Here is a 14,878-nt window from a genome sequence, read left to right as displayed (position 1 = left end):
CCTCAGTAAGTTTGACTCCGTGACCTCTTGTAGTTATGAATGTCAAAATTTCTCTGTGAACCACATGAACTTTATTCTGGAAAACTTTGTTCTAAATATACATGCCACTATTTTATTGAGTATTTTAAGGTCTCCAGCATCATGGGTGGCCCAGAGAAGTAAGGTGTGCACATAAGGTGGAACATAAATATGAGTCATTATTTCATTATAGCAACATGCTCTCCAGACATTGCTTTCCTATAACCAAACTGGTGTCCTTGGCAGGGATCACCATTGGTCCCTGAAGGGCTGTGCTGCCCCACATGACATATATCACCACCAGGCCAGCCACTGCCAGCTATGCTGAACACTGCACACCTTTGAACTGGGATAGTGCCCTGATGTTCTCACCAACACCAGTGGTTTCTATTCAAGGAAATCTAAAGTTATGTAATGACATTTTTTCCATCTAGAGCTACAGCTCCAGACGTGCAATAGCCCTTCACAAATAATAAGGAACTGTTAACATAATCCACTACAAAACCAGTTGATACCGTTTTATGAGTGGTCTGAGAAAAAAAATGGACAAGCAAATTAAAATCAACCCATTTAAAATTAAGGCTTGTGAATGGAAAGTATATTCTCTTTGGGAAAGATTAAGAATCAAAATACCCAAAGTTATTTTTTTTACAACAGGAATAATATAAGGCTATCGGATACCTGGGATAGCACATTACTGAAACTACACGTACTGCTTGGAATAGGGGTGAGAATAAAAGTATTTTCGTGGGCTGCATCAAAAGGAGTGTGACCAGCAGGTCAAAAGAGGTGATCCTGCCCCTCTGCTCTCGTGAGACCTCACTTGGAGTATTGTGTGCAGTTCTGGTGTCCTCAGCATAAAAAGGACATGGAACTGTTGGAACAAGTCCAGAGGAGGGCCACGAGGATGATCAGGGGACTGGAGCACCTCCCGTATGAAGACAGGCTGAGAAGGTTGGGGCTGTTCAGCCTGCAGAAGAGAAGGCTGTGTGGAGACCTCATAGCAGCCTTCCAGTATCTGAAGGGGGGCTATAGGGGTGCTGGGGAGGGACTCTTCATTAGGGACTGTAGTGACAGGACAAGGGGTAATGGGGTAAAACTTAAACAGGGGAAGTTTAGATTGGATATAAGGAAGAAGTTCTTTACTGTAAGGGTGGTGAGGCACTGGAATGGATTGGTTGCCCAAGGAAGTTGTGAATGCTCCATTCCTGGCAGTGTTCAAAGGCCAGGCTGGACAGAGCCTTGGGTGACATGGTTTAGTGGGAGGTGTCCTTGTCCATGGCAGGGGGATTGAACTAGATGATCTTAAGGTCCTTTCCAACCCTAACTATTCTATGATACTATGATTGTATGAGAATGAAGTTGCCATTGATACATGCTCTGCTTGAGTGCTTACTCAACTCAGGTTCAGTACAGAAATACTGGGAAGAGGTTCTAATGTTGTTCACTGTAGCCACTCTCATGGTAAAAATAATCAACTTTGTTTTTCAGAGGTTGAACTGTTTCTAGACTAATCACAGTTGCTTGGATAGTGAGACAGGTGGGATTAATTCAAGGGTAGTGTAATTTAGACACCACCTTTGCAGAATAGTTCCACTGCTTGTTGCGTATCGGCACAGCAGGAAGAACTTTATCAAGCTAATTGTCTGAGAACATAAGGTCAACCTCAAGGTAGGAAAAACAGCTACTAATTAAGCCTTCTGCTTCTCAGAAACAATTATTCATTTTGATTGAACACCAGTATCTTGAACCTTCATATTTTGGAGATCAGCAAGAGTAAAAAAGATTATCACCATTTTTAGCAGTGGCTTAGCAACTGACAGGACAGGGCAAGAAAAGAAATTGTAGCAAAACAGCAAAAACAACAACAAGAAATAGGAAGTGGATGAAGCAACAGAATATGTTCATCTGAATACAGTAAACTACACAGAACTGAGAATCACACCTAGTGGCAGGGGACCATAAAAGTACTCGTATTTATTTCTGAAAAGCAACCGTTTGGATAAGAATTGTGCCGAAGTGCTGCATATATCTGACAATCACTTACTGGCAAATTCTCACCATTTTGCTTCAGGCAATCTGATGTCCTTAGACTACTTCTTTTTGGAGGATACAACCGTGAGTGGGATTCAGTTCAGGGTTAAGACACCTACGTTAGATGTCTAAATGTAGACATCAACATATGAGGTAAATCCCTGAACTCCCTTTGTTGTCAGCCAATAGCCAAGATTGGATTAGATTTTCTAAACAGAGTCTAATGATCTTTAAGGTATCCTACGTACCTGAGACATCCCTGGGGACTGACCAAAAATATTATCCCTTCTTTGTCCACAGGTCGAAGGCAAGCAGGATGCCATGTCAGATGTCACTAGACACCTACCCTTAGGCAACTTTATCACAGCTTTAGTCAGTAGAATTAGCAGCACCCACAAAGTGATTCAACTTGCCTCAGGTAGCTGAACACCAGTCAGCTGCAACACTTTCTGCACCACACTCTCACCTAGCATACTTAACGGACACCAGCGTGTTGACCGTGACTGGGCCTGGAAGCAAATCCCACATGCTGAGCAGAATTCAGCTGCCTAAATACTGGTGTGTAGGAGCATAAAATGATAGATTAGAGTATCAGAGATGTTCGCTGAGGCCTAATAGTTACGACACAAACCCAGTGACCTATACCCTTCTGAAGTAACAGGCAAGGAACGTTCTGCCCCACACACATCCAGAGCATAACTGTGCCCAGACCAGTGACGATGTTAAGTCATTCTGTATCTCAAATCTGCAGTGCAAACTCCAGGTCACAGACTCACTGTGCATGCCCACAGTCACCCCTAATTAATTGTAGCTGGACACAAAACATCATCAGGGAAGAAGAGTCAGTTCATCTGAAGTGGATCAGGTGAAAGTCATGACAGACAGGAAACTGTCTTACCCTACAGCAGATCACAGAATCACAGAATCCCAAGGGTTGGAAGGGACCTAAAAAGATCATCTAGTCCAACCCCCCTGCAAGAGCAGGGTAACCTACAGTACATCTCTCTACCTGTTTACTCACTGGGAAGAGCCAAGGAGTATACTGAGTCTAGACGTCTGCTGGGAAGGAGGAATGCCTGCAATGTGCAGCAAGGCAGCTGCGACACCTTGCAGTGGTGTTACTGGCAAACTGCTCCTTGGCTATGTAGTCTAGGACAAGCCACATACTGGTTTAGAGGGATGGAAAAGAGCATGTCTTTTCTCCTCATGATGTCAGCAGGTCAGCAAAGGCTGAGACTTCAAAGATGCTGACAACATACTGGGGTTGGTGGGAGATGCCTGTGCAATTGCATCTCATGGCATGATCTAGTCTGCTATGCACTTGTTGCTACTTATAGTAAGTCAAGAATGTGTCCCATCAGATCCATAACGGATAAGAAAGAGATAGCACATTAGCAGTCATCAGTTGGCACATATGAGGCTGTTGCAGGCACTGCTCCACTTTTGGGGCAATTAAACTTATTGCTTTGACACAAAGAGCTAGAAGGCAACTGGGTGTCATCATCCCACAGTTTGATACTCTGTTACTCCACATTTAAGCAGATGTCAGAGACCTTCTGGGCTGCCATCTGGTTACTTCTGATCTATGGTATTTGGCTCACTATTTGTCCCATAAGAGATATATATTGCTTAAATCAGAGGAGCCAAGATTTTCCAATAATATTCATAGATACATGATTATCATATCATATTAGAAAGCCAGAACAGCACAGAATATAAATGGTAAACACATATGTAAGTATTTCAACACTAGGAGAGAAAGTTTCACAGTCCAACACACTTCATTATTCAAAATGCTTTCCAGACATTTAGCTGATATTTTACTTTTCTTTTACCCCACTGCTTCTAATTATACTCACAGTGACCTATTTAAGTAAATTTTACTAATAGCCTGCTTATTGGCAATCATTCATCCCAGTTGTTTTCATTTATAACATTTGTTAACTAGGCAGACTTGAGGTATACTTGACTGTATGTCTGTCTTTTGCTAGGGGACAATGGACAAAGCTTTCTATCACCTTCACAACTTGCTGCTTTTACATTTTCAGGGGTAACAGCATAAGACAGCTTCAGTATCATGTGCTACCTCTGAAGCTAGGCTTTATCCTTACCTGTACATTCACACTTCCTCAATCAACTTTTCATTTCATCCACAACTCTTCTCCAGAAAACCCCAAAACGAAACTAAGCAAAAAAAAAAAAAAAAAAAAAAAAGTGAGTGTAAAGAAAAACAAGTCAGCCTTTTTGAGAAAATTGTTAAACTTCAGTTTGTGTTAGGTGAGAAGGTAGAAGTGAAGAATCAAATTGACTGGTAACCAGCTCTGATTCTGCTCTACAAGTCCAGTCTGATTTTATGAGAGCAACTGAGTGACTGCTAAAGCAGCTAACACCACAACATTGCTTTCAACTGCGCAAAGCAAGCCTGATCAAGAGCAACCATTAAAGAGGAAGCAGCACAGGTGTACTGTGTCTGCCATTACAAGAGCTCCACTGTCTTGGTTATATTCAGAAAACCACCTTCTACTGCAGATTTGCAAGTGACAGAACCAAGGCATAAGGAACACAACAGTTTGCTTAGTGATACTTCCTTAAAAGCATCTGCAAGCCTTTAGTGGGTCATGACAGTGCTTTGTAGCTTGAGCATTACCTTCTCTTGCTGTGATGCCTACAGGAAAAGACCCTAAGACTGCATCTGCCTCAGCAAATAACAGTGCAATAGGAGCAGACCTCTAAAGTGATGCAAAAATTGTTTACAGCCCTGTATTTCAGTAGATTTACCTCAAATGGGCTCTGTACTGATCCTATGAAGTAAGTGTTGGCAGCTGGAGTGCAGTAGGCATGCTCCTGGAATGCATGCTCTGGCTTCGGGTCCTGTGGAAGAACTTAGTCCACATGCTCCAGGCTGTTCTGCAGCGCTAAACAAAACAGGGTAGGAAGAGCAAAATCAGGAGAGTCACTTAAAGGGTACCCTGCTGATGTGATACCAAACTAATGTAGATAACTGAACCTATTTTTTTCAGAGTTGAAACTCTAGCACTGACATAAATTGCTGTGATCGTTAAATACGTAAGAAAGTGCTCCCTGGCTCATTGGTATTTGAGAGTATCGCAAGTATTTTCGTGGGTTCTCATGGCTGGTATGTAGAATTGGTTATTTTTTTAAGAAGTACTTGGCTTGATCAAAGGAAGGCTTTCATTACATATATGACAGCACAATATTTAGTGCATGAATAGGTTCTTACTCCATGTGTTGAAACACTGAAATTATTCAGGATGGGATCTCAAAGTGAGAGCAGTTCAAAAAGATATAGTCAAGGACAGCACATATACAGAAGAGCATTGTCACCCTACCGGCTCAAAAGGTGAATTCCATTCCTGGCCATTACCCTCCCAGAAAGAGTTTAGCTATGGTATTCATGCAGCAAAAAACTATATTTTCTCCAGAACTGATGTGGCAACCCAGACAGAGTTTGCATGAAAACATGCAGCCATCAAAGTCTCAGACTGTGGAGAGTGACAGAGCCTTTCACTGGTAACAGATGGCAGTCATAAGAACTGCTGTGTGAGCTGTGATGAGGTGCACGATCTGCTCAGTCTGGTGTTAGAGCTTTGAGAGGAAGCAGAAATGCTAAGGAGAATCAGGGAGTCTGAGAGAGAATGGTGGAATCATGCTCTGCTCTCCCTGAAACAGACACAGGGACAGCCACCAGAAAACAAACAACATGAAGGGGATCCTGTATGCTCCCTCTGCCAAGCGAAAGGCAGTAACTTAAAAGAGTGAATGGAAGCAAGCCCAAACTTTGTGTAGCAGGTTAAGCCCCTCCTTGCCCAACTCCCATTCCCAGATGCTTCTATGAAGTTTTGGATTTGAAAGGTCAGTCAACTTATGATGTGGATGATCGACAGAGGTGTTGCTGAGGTCAGAAAGACCTACCCTCTGTATCATGACCACATGAGGAAGAAAAGACGAGTTCTAGTTGTAGGTGACTCCCTTGTGAGTGGAACAGAGGGTCCGATACACCAGACAGACCCTCCTCTTAGGGAAGTCTGCTGAATCCCTAGTTAAGGACATCACTAAGAAACTTCCTATCCTGGTACAGCCCTCAGGCTACTACCTATTACTGGTCTTCCATGTGGGTGGTGATGAAGCCACAACACACAATTCAAGGGCAATTAAAAGAGACTTCAGGGTTTTGGGAGTGTTATTAAAGGAAGCTGGAGAACAGGTTTTCCTTTATACTCCCAGTTGCCAGCAGTGACACTGGAAGAAACAGACACCAGGAAGAAACAGGACTCAGTATATTAATACATGGCTTTGTGCCTAGTTTCACCACCACAATTTTGGAGGTTTTGATAATGGAATGGCACCAGGCTTGCTGGTGTCAGATGGGATTCATCTTCCATGTACCAGTACAGGTTGGGGGTTGACCTGCTGGAAAGTAGTGAAGGGGAAAGGGACCTGGGGGTCCTGGTGGATAGGAGGATGACCATGAGCCAGCAATGTGCTCTTGTGGCCAAGAAGGCAAATGGCATCTTAGGGTGCATTAGAAAGGGAGTGGTTAGTAGGTCAAGAGAGGTTCTCCTCCCCCTCTACTCAGCCTTGGTGAGGCCGCATCTGGAATATTGCGTCCAGTTCTGGGCCCCTCTGTTCAAGAAGGACAGGGAATTGCTTGAAGGAGTCCAGCGCAGAGCCACAAAGATGATTAAGGGAGTGGAACATCTCCCTTATGAGGAGAGGCTGAGGGAGCTGGGTCTCTTTAGCTTGCAAAAGAGGAGACTGAGGGGTGACCTCATCAATGTTTACAAATATGTAAAGGGTAGGTGTCAGGATGATGGAGCTAGGCTTTTTTCAGTGATATCCAGTGATAGGACAAGGGGCAATGGGTGTAAACTGGAACATAGGAAGTTCCACGTTAACATCAGGAGGAACTTCTTTACTGTAAGAGTGACAGAGCACTGGAACAGGTTGCCCAGGGGGGTTGTGGAGTCTCCTACACTGGAGATATTCAAGGCCCTCCTGGACAAGTTCCTGTGTGATGTACTGTAGGTTACCCTGCTCTTGCAGGGGGGTTGGACTAGATGATCTTTTGAGGTCCCTTCCAACCCTTGGGATTCTGTGATTCTGTGATTCCTCAAAAAGGGAAGAGTTTCTTTGCTCATGAGTTAGTGGGGCTCACCGACAGAGTTTTAAACTAGAATTGAAGGGAGAAGGGGATTGTATCAGGCCTGTCCATAACAAGTCATGGGCTGACAGCCCAGCTGAAGTGCCAATACACCAATGCACACAACATGGGCATCAAACAGGAGGAGCTGGCAGTCTTCATGCTGCTACAAAGCTATGACCTAGCTGCCATTACTGAAACTTGGTGGGATGAATCCCATTACTGGAGTGTGGCTATTGATGACTACGAGCTGTTCAAAAGGTACATCTGAGGATGGAAATTACTCTGCTACAGGTAAGACTCACAGTCTTTCTCTGGAATGTAAGACGTTGTAAACTGTTTTTCAGAAAAATGAGATGGGATCACTGCTTTCAAAATAAAAGGACATGTGATTCTTGCTTTTCACAAAACGATTCAGAGTTCAGAACACTGGGCCAAATCTTCAAAGAAGCATCCTGAGATTATTTATACCCATATCTCCTAATAACAATATTATTCTGAAGGATCATATTTTTCAGTATTCCTTCTGAACACCCACTGAAATATTCCCACTGAAGAAGAGTGGAACAAGGGACAAGAACATGATGCCAAAGTCTAGTGCTTATACACATGACTGGCAGAGTCAGTGTTCAGTTCTGCATTCAGGACTGGCTAGTACTAAAGGATCAGAAGATAAAAATCTTCTGGGATAGGATTTCAAGACATACCTTTTACCAAGAACAATATTAGAATTACAGTAGGACTGTCATCAGAATATGATCAAATTTATGACCTAGTCCACAAACAAAAAAAAAATCACTGAAAATTAAAAAGTAATTTTTGCCATATAAACTCTTTGGTTGTGACTGGCCATATAAAAATGCTCTCTACCAGTGTGTAATCTTAATTCTGAACATGCATTGAAGAAATTTATGCTTCCTATGCATTCTGCAGTACAGATAGAAGTACTGTAGAATATAATGGAATATAATGCAAACATGGAAAAGTCATTGTATTTTGGATGGCACTACAGACTATCAAGATTATAGTTCCCAAACTCTATCCATGATTTGTACTGACTTCCAGAAAAAGTCAAGTGATTTGTCTCTAGCTACCACTAAGTTTTTTTACCTTCTTGATTGAAAACAAATCTCTGCAGCTGTTTTTTGGTTTTGTTTTTCGGGTTTGGGTGTTTTTTTGTTGGTTGGTTGTTCTTGGGTTGGGTTTTATTTTTTTTTATTTTTATTTTTTTAAATGGTTACATATAGTGGACCAATATGGGCAGAATAATATGAAAAATTGTCTTTTTTAACTATTCTTCAGAAATTCTGCAAATCAACCTTGGTATTGAAATACTGCTTCATATGGCAAGACAAAGCAAAACTATTTTATGCTTAAAAATATCTCTGGAAAAGTCTCGTAGGTAGAATAATTGAGAGATTTCCAATTGTTTTTATTCATTGGAAAGTCAGAATGACCTCTGTCACCTAGAAAATCATAAGAGTTGCTGAGTTAATTACAATGTGGCATTTTTAGGAGCAAATCTGCTTAGTTGTTACTGCTATGTTGAGTCTGAATAAAGATTATTGGTAAGATACTGTTCTTCACACACCACCTACAAAAGCTGAAATGGAGCTACACTGTACTATTTCTGACTAAGTTTAAAAAAAAGCTCCTTACATGAGAGAGCTTTATTATTTTTTAATGTTTGCTTCAGTAGGCATGGCAGTATTCTGAATTACAGAGATCATATGGATCAAATACATCATCAGAATGGATGTTTCCTCAAAAAATACATTCACATATTCACATGACTTGAATCTTATACTTGCACAGTCTGCAAAATGCAGCTGGAGGATAGAAACATAGATGTCAAGCAGTCTGGTAGGTTGCTAGGCAAAGGGGATGTGAGATGTTTCCTACAGCTAAACAACCTTAAGAGTGGATCTAGTTATGACTTTTTTAATAGCTGGACATCTGCAGAATAATGAAACTCTACAGACTATTCCATCAAACTTGCAATATAGTGTTGAAGGGAAAAGGCTGTCATCTGGCATCAAGTTAATGCATTACAAACAATTACCACTCCTGTATCACTCTCCATCTCAGACAGATCAGTTGCCAAGTGCAAAATTCTAAGCTTTTGTCAGCCAGCTGGTGAATACTTTGAACTTCTCCATCATGATCTTGTAAATAAAGAAAAAAATGTATCTGAAGATGTTCTGAACTAAGCCTTCCACAGTAGTGTAGTTGACAAGTTAAAAAAAAAAAAAAAAAAAAGTCATTACTTAAATAAATATATAATTTGTCTTACTGGAACAGCTAGGAGCTAAGAAAATACAAAGTTATTGCAGAAGTTACTTTGGAATGCAATTGATGATGTACAAAAAAACTTAACTTCGGGTTAAAACTTAACCAGGGGAAGTTTAGATTGGATATAAGGAGGAAATTCTTTCCTGTTAGGGTGGTGAGACACTGGAGTCGGTTGCCCAGGGTGGTTGTGAGTGCTCCATCCCTGGCAGTGTTCAAGGCCAGGTCAGATGAAGCCTTGTGTGGGATGGTTTAGTGTGAGGTGTCCCTGCCTATGGCATGGGGGTTGGAACTAGATGATCTTGAGGTCCTTTCCAACCCTAACTATTCTATGATTCTACGATTCTATGAAAAAGAAAACGGAGCTATAAATGCCCACTATCACATACTATGTCAGAAATATATAAAAAAAAAAAAGGACCAGTATTTGTCTGTACTTTTCCTGATCCCTGGCCATTAATTTACACTGCAAGCGTACCCAGTGCTGTGCAGTTTAAGAGTACATTTCACCTTGAGTGAGAGTATGCAGGCAAGGAAAATCACTTAATCATGATAAGATGACAAATGACTATCAGTTTTAAAGTGAATTGCATGGGGAACAAAGTGGCATAACTACTGCTTGCCTCCAGGAGCTTCTCCAAACAAACATAGAATGGGGCAATTGTGAAATTTTCCCCATGTCCTGATACTATGCCTTCACTCTCACCAAGACAAAAAACAGTTTCATCTTTGCCCACGACAGTGAGATCATTTCCAACTGGCATGTAAACTGTTGTGGATGAATTCCTCCCACCTAAGTTTAGTTGTCTAAATTTAGTTGTCTACAGTATGCTTAGTTAAATTTAGTTGATTAACTAAGGGGAGTTCTCCTTTACAGTCAATGTAGTGAAACAGGCCACTACAGAGGATGATTCCTCTTAAGTATCTTACATACTTTCTTTAGGATCAGATTAATTTCTTCTGGAGATCTTGGGGACTATGAGGGATGCTGACAGTGATTTGCTTAGATTTAAACATGCCTAAATTAAGTAGAAATAGTTTCAGTATGTCATCCAGAAAATGGAATCGGACCACAAACTCTTTCCATTTGGGCACAGAAGAATTATGAAAGGCAGCAAGAGAAGGCTTAGTAATATATTAGAATGTGTTTTGGATAGATAGTTTGGATATGTAGTATACATTTTTGTAGATTTAGAGTTGTTTTGCATAGTGGAATATTAACCTTTATTACAACTTCAAAAATTGTATTTGTTAAAGCGTGTTATGCCTAAATGTATCACTTAATAAATTATTTGCAACTTAAACCTGAAATAAAATAGGTCTTACTTTAGTTCATGTTTCAAAGTAGTTACCCCGAAGTTTGTCAATTTTTGTGGTCTTGGAAGACTGTACTATAGTATCTTTAAGGAAAGTTTCTTTTCATTTTCATCTATTATAATATAAATTTATATTAACTTCTTTGACACAAAACCCTGTAGCCATTTGCGTATTTGCTATATAAAAGGAATTATGATTCTTTAGAAAACTTTGCTATCTACTTAGGTGAACACAATGTCCCTGGTACAACATGAAACTTAAAATTACAGAGTCATCACATTGCCAGGCACATTGGAAAACTCGGATCTAAACCAGTATAGTTCTTGGATTTTAAATCTTTCATTCATGCCACTGTGTGAAGGTCAGATGTTGATGTTTGAGTTGGTTAAGGACCATGGAATGTTTTCTTCTCAGCTGAGAATTTTCTTCCCAAGCAGCCGCAGGGCTTGTTCCTGGGCCTAAATCAAGACTCAAAACATTCCATGACCTTGTAAACTGAAACATCAACATCTGCCTCACATACCACTCCTCCAGAAGGAGGACACACAGGATGAAACGTCACGAGAATCATTCTTACATATTATTTTGGAAGAGCTACCTTCAAGCCACAACAATGGTTGAAAATTAATTGGATTTTAAACCCTATATGTTATTAATAGGGGTTTAGTTGGCATAGATTTGAAAAAGCAAATTCCAGATGACAACTTCTGCAGATTTTTATTTTACTTTTGTAAATAATTTGGTCGTGAGAATAGCCCAAAGGAAGGATTCTCCAGACCTTCTGCTATAGTGGAACGTGCACTACAGTTTTTAAAACCTGGTGGTGGGAAACTAATTTACTACCTTCAATTTCACATTTTTCCATAGTGTTTCTCCAGGATGCTTATGTTACTGGTGACTGAAAAAATAAGCTGTTACTAGTAATTAATACTTGAGTAGCATTTCTACCACCATTTCCTGTTTTTACTAATGATATTCATCATTAGGCTTTATACTTCAGATGGTTGCTAATGTTCAGAACTATTTCTTTTCTATTTCTGGATATGATCCTTCAGCACTAAACAGTTCATTCCCACACAACAGCCTTAAAGAGACACTAAGGCCACAAAGGAAACTACACAAAAATAAAAAATCAATGTTTAGAAACAACTACCCTTGTAGCATGTACACAAAATGTAGCTGCCATGTAACAGAACCTCCACATCTCTAGAATCATAGAATAGTTTGGATTAGAAGGGACCTAAAAGATCATCTAGTTCCACACCCCCTGCCCTCTAATATATCATAGTTTCTTCCTTTTGGTTCCAAAATAGATCATGGTCAAGCAGATGACGTGCATCATGGCAGCATGCTGTGAAAATGCTTGCTTATTGCTTAACCCGCTTCATATTTCCCATTTGGTTTTAAGCATGGAAATCTCTTCCACAAAGGCAACCACTTGGTTGTGAGGAGCATTTACCATTATTAAATCAAGAGGCAACAGCACCTTTGATTCTATGACGAAATTCTTCTGAACAGTTAATCTCAATTGCAATATATTCAGTAACAGATTGGGATCAGGTAATAATCATGTTGAGTCCAAACTAAGACAAAGGAATGTACTTATGTGAGAAGCTGTCATAAACTGAGGTTTCCAAAGGGTCAGGGAGGGATCAAAGAGATCTTCAGAGAGGGCAGCAGGTGATCCAGTACAATACATCTTGAAGTTCAGATGCTGGCACCCAGCTGCAGAAAACAGGCAGAAAAAGGGTACAATCCAATGCAGACTGGGCGAAGTGTGGAGAAAGAAAACCTTCTCTATCAGGAAGAAAGAAGAAGATGGTTTAAGAGGAGCCATCACCAACTTGCCTTAGAAGACCGCACCCTGGATAGAAATATGCCACTTGAAGACTGGGGTGTGGAATAAGTCTCATGTTTCATGGGACTCTTCATCCAAACTAATTCCAGTACCTCCCTGAATGACATAATCTATGCCAATAAAAGCACTTAGCTGTTGCCATAGCATTTTTAGAAGTATAACTGTGTTTTCTAGTGAGTATGGCCTTTCTCATCCAGCTAAATGACATAAATATGCAAGGCAAATACTTTAAAAGACATCTCTCCAAAGTAAGAAGTCTATGGAATATCTGAAAGCTTTTACTTAATTAAAGGTTTTCTTCCTTCTCTCTATATCGTGTCAAAATTCATAATTTCTCATCTGTATTAGAAATTATTTTTAAGAAAGTTCCATGAGATTTTTGTAATTTTTCTTTTTTGTATGTTTATTCTTCTGGGTTTTAAGATCAGTAGCTTTACTGATAATCAGGTGAATTATTGCATCTTAGTCCACTGCCATAAGCATGAACATATTTCTGCTTGCAGAAATAACTTAGGACAAAAAGTATTTGACAAGAAAAATCCTTTCTACTTATATAAATTTGTGTTCATCTTATATAATTTTAATTCTAAATGAAATACCAAAATTTGGAAAAAATCAGGGTTTTTTCACATAAAACTGAGTATAAACTATTAGTAGCAAGTTCTGCTAGTTCAGATGAGAATTTATTTAACAGGCTGCTGTAGCAGATCTTACTACTTCTATTTTAACAGAACAGCAACAGAGGTTGAGAAAGTTACTGGGGAAAAAAATTCATCTGAAAGAGAGTGTGGAAAAATCTAATTAAAGTTGGAGTAATAATCTCCGTATTGCGTATTTCCTTCATATGGGAGAAGCCCAGCAATTATCATCTAAAATAAATTACACTCCCTGTAGCCTTTCTGAATGAAAACAGCGTGCTGTATTGATCCATGAAAACATAACGTATTCCTGCCTTTTGGGCATGCTCAGGTGTGTCATTAAAAGCAGAGCTGATGGGCTTACTGTGGGTTTAGCTCTTCATTAATACCAGAAAGCATCTAGTGGCCCTGTGTTGAGTGGTGTGAATGCTGGCATGTAAGCTGTAGAGCCTTTTCCCCGCATATTAGTGCCTATGTAATATATGTACATGTCATATGAACAGTGTGTAGACACACAACTCTCTCCCTCCTCTTAACTGTGATTAGAGCTATGTTTGCTGCTGGATTTACTTCCAGTTAGTGAATTAAACATGGAGCTCCAGCTTGTGATGTGAATATGTAGCTCCTTACAGTATGGGGCAGGAATCTCCTGAGCTTGAACAGAAATGGCTAAAATAAAGTGTGGTTATCAATGCAATTCCAGCTTGTGAAAACCATAGCTGAGATACCACGTTGACAAATCTGCTAATAGATAAACTTTTTCTTGGTATTTCTTTTTCTCCTTCTTTTTCTCTATATTATTTAAAAGTTAAATTTCCATTAGATATCTTGTTGTTGCATTTCCCAGTGTAGTTACTTGTTCCACCTTGGGAATACTGCTGCAGACATCACTCCAGGAACCATTTAATTTAACCCCACTCAGAGCAGAGAGAGTGTATAACAGTTAAATTGTACAAGGTAATATCCAGTCTCCTCCCCAGCATAGAAACAACCCAAGGGAATATTCAGGAAAACAAAGCTAATGTGAACAGACTGTGTACTTACTTTCTCCTCAACTTTGTTCTCAGTACATAAAACATTCAACTCAAAGGCACAGAGCCCTGAGCACTGCATTCTTTTGGAAGCTCATAAAACTTAGAGCAATGTGTGTTCAGTTTGTCCCTCACTACTGTGTTTTTACTATTGCTTATGACAAATTTTTCAACAAAATTTAACAACATGGAAAGACCATGCTGCACAGAAAGACAGCCTGAAATACACTGTAATTGAAATAGCTAGTTACTCTGAGTGTACTATTCGGGCCTTCTCTGTAGACATTCACATTTTATGTCAGTTATTCATAACTCAAATAACATTAAAACTTTGCCTTCATATCAATAGTCTGAATAGCGAATGAATGTGCTAAGCAACTCTTACAATTTACAGATTATTACATAATATGCTGTCAAAAAAATGAAATCTGCATGCTAATTATTGACAAAGTCTTTGTTTGGGGTCATTATGCAATAACAGATAAAGGCACAGCAGAAGATCAAAATTCCATTTTACAATGAATTTCAAAGT

At 39.8% G+C, this 14,878-nt stretch overlaps 1 protein-coding gene across 3 annotated transcripts in view; it reads right to left on the bottom strand.

Moving 5' to 3' along the window:
- The window catches only part of TRPC4 (transient receptor potential cation channel subfamily C member 4), a 139,301-nt gene that overhangs the window by 95,266 nt on the left and 29,157 nt on the right, over positions 1-14,878 (bottom strand). For 2 of the 3 annotated variants that reach the window (XM_065678350.1, XM_065678352.1), the window contains exons 2-3: positions 4,831-4,967; positions 4,164-4,236 (exon numbers count right to left, since the gene is read on the bottom strand). The exons of the other annotated variant lie outside the window; for it this stretch is intronic. The gene's annotated coding sequence lies outside the window, so the exon portion shown is untranslated. The remainder of the gene's footprint in view (positions 1-4,163; positions 4,237-4,830; positions 4,968-14,878) is intronic. 3 annotated transcript variants of the gene reach the window in all.

The sequence above is a fragment of the Lathamus discolor genome, chromosome 4 (assembly GCF_037157495.1).
Source record: "Lathamus discolor isolate bLatDis1 chromosome 4, bLatDis1.hap1, whole genome shotgun sequence".
Lineage (NCBI taxonomy): Eukaryota > Metazoa > Chordata > Aves > Psittaciformes > Psittacidae > Lathamus > Lathamus discolor.
This window is presented reverse-complemented; position numbering and strand designations above follow the sequence as displayed.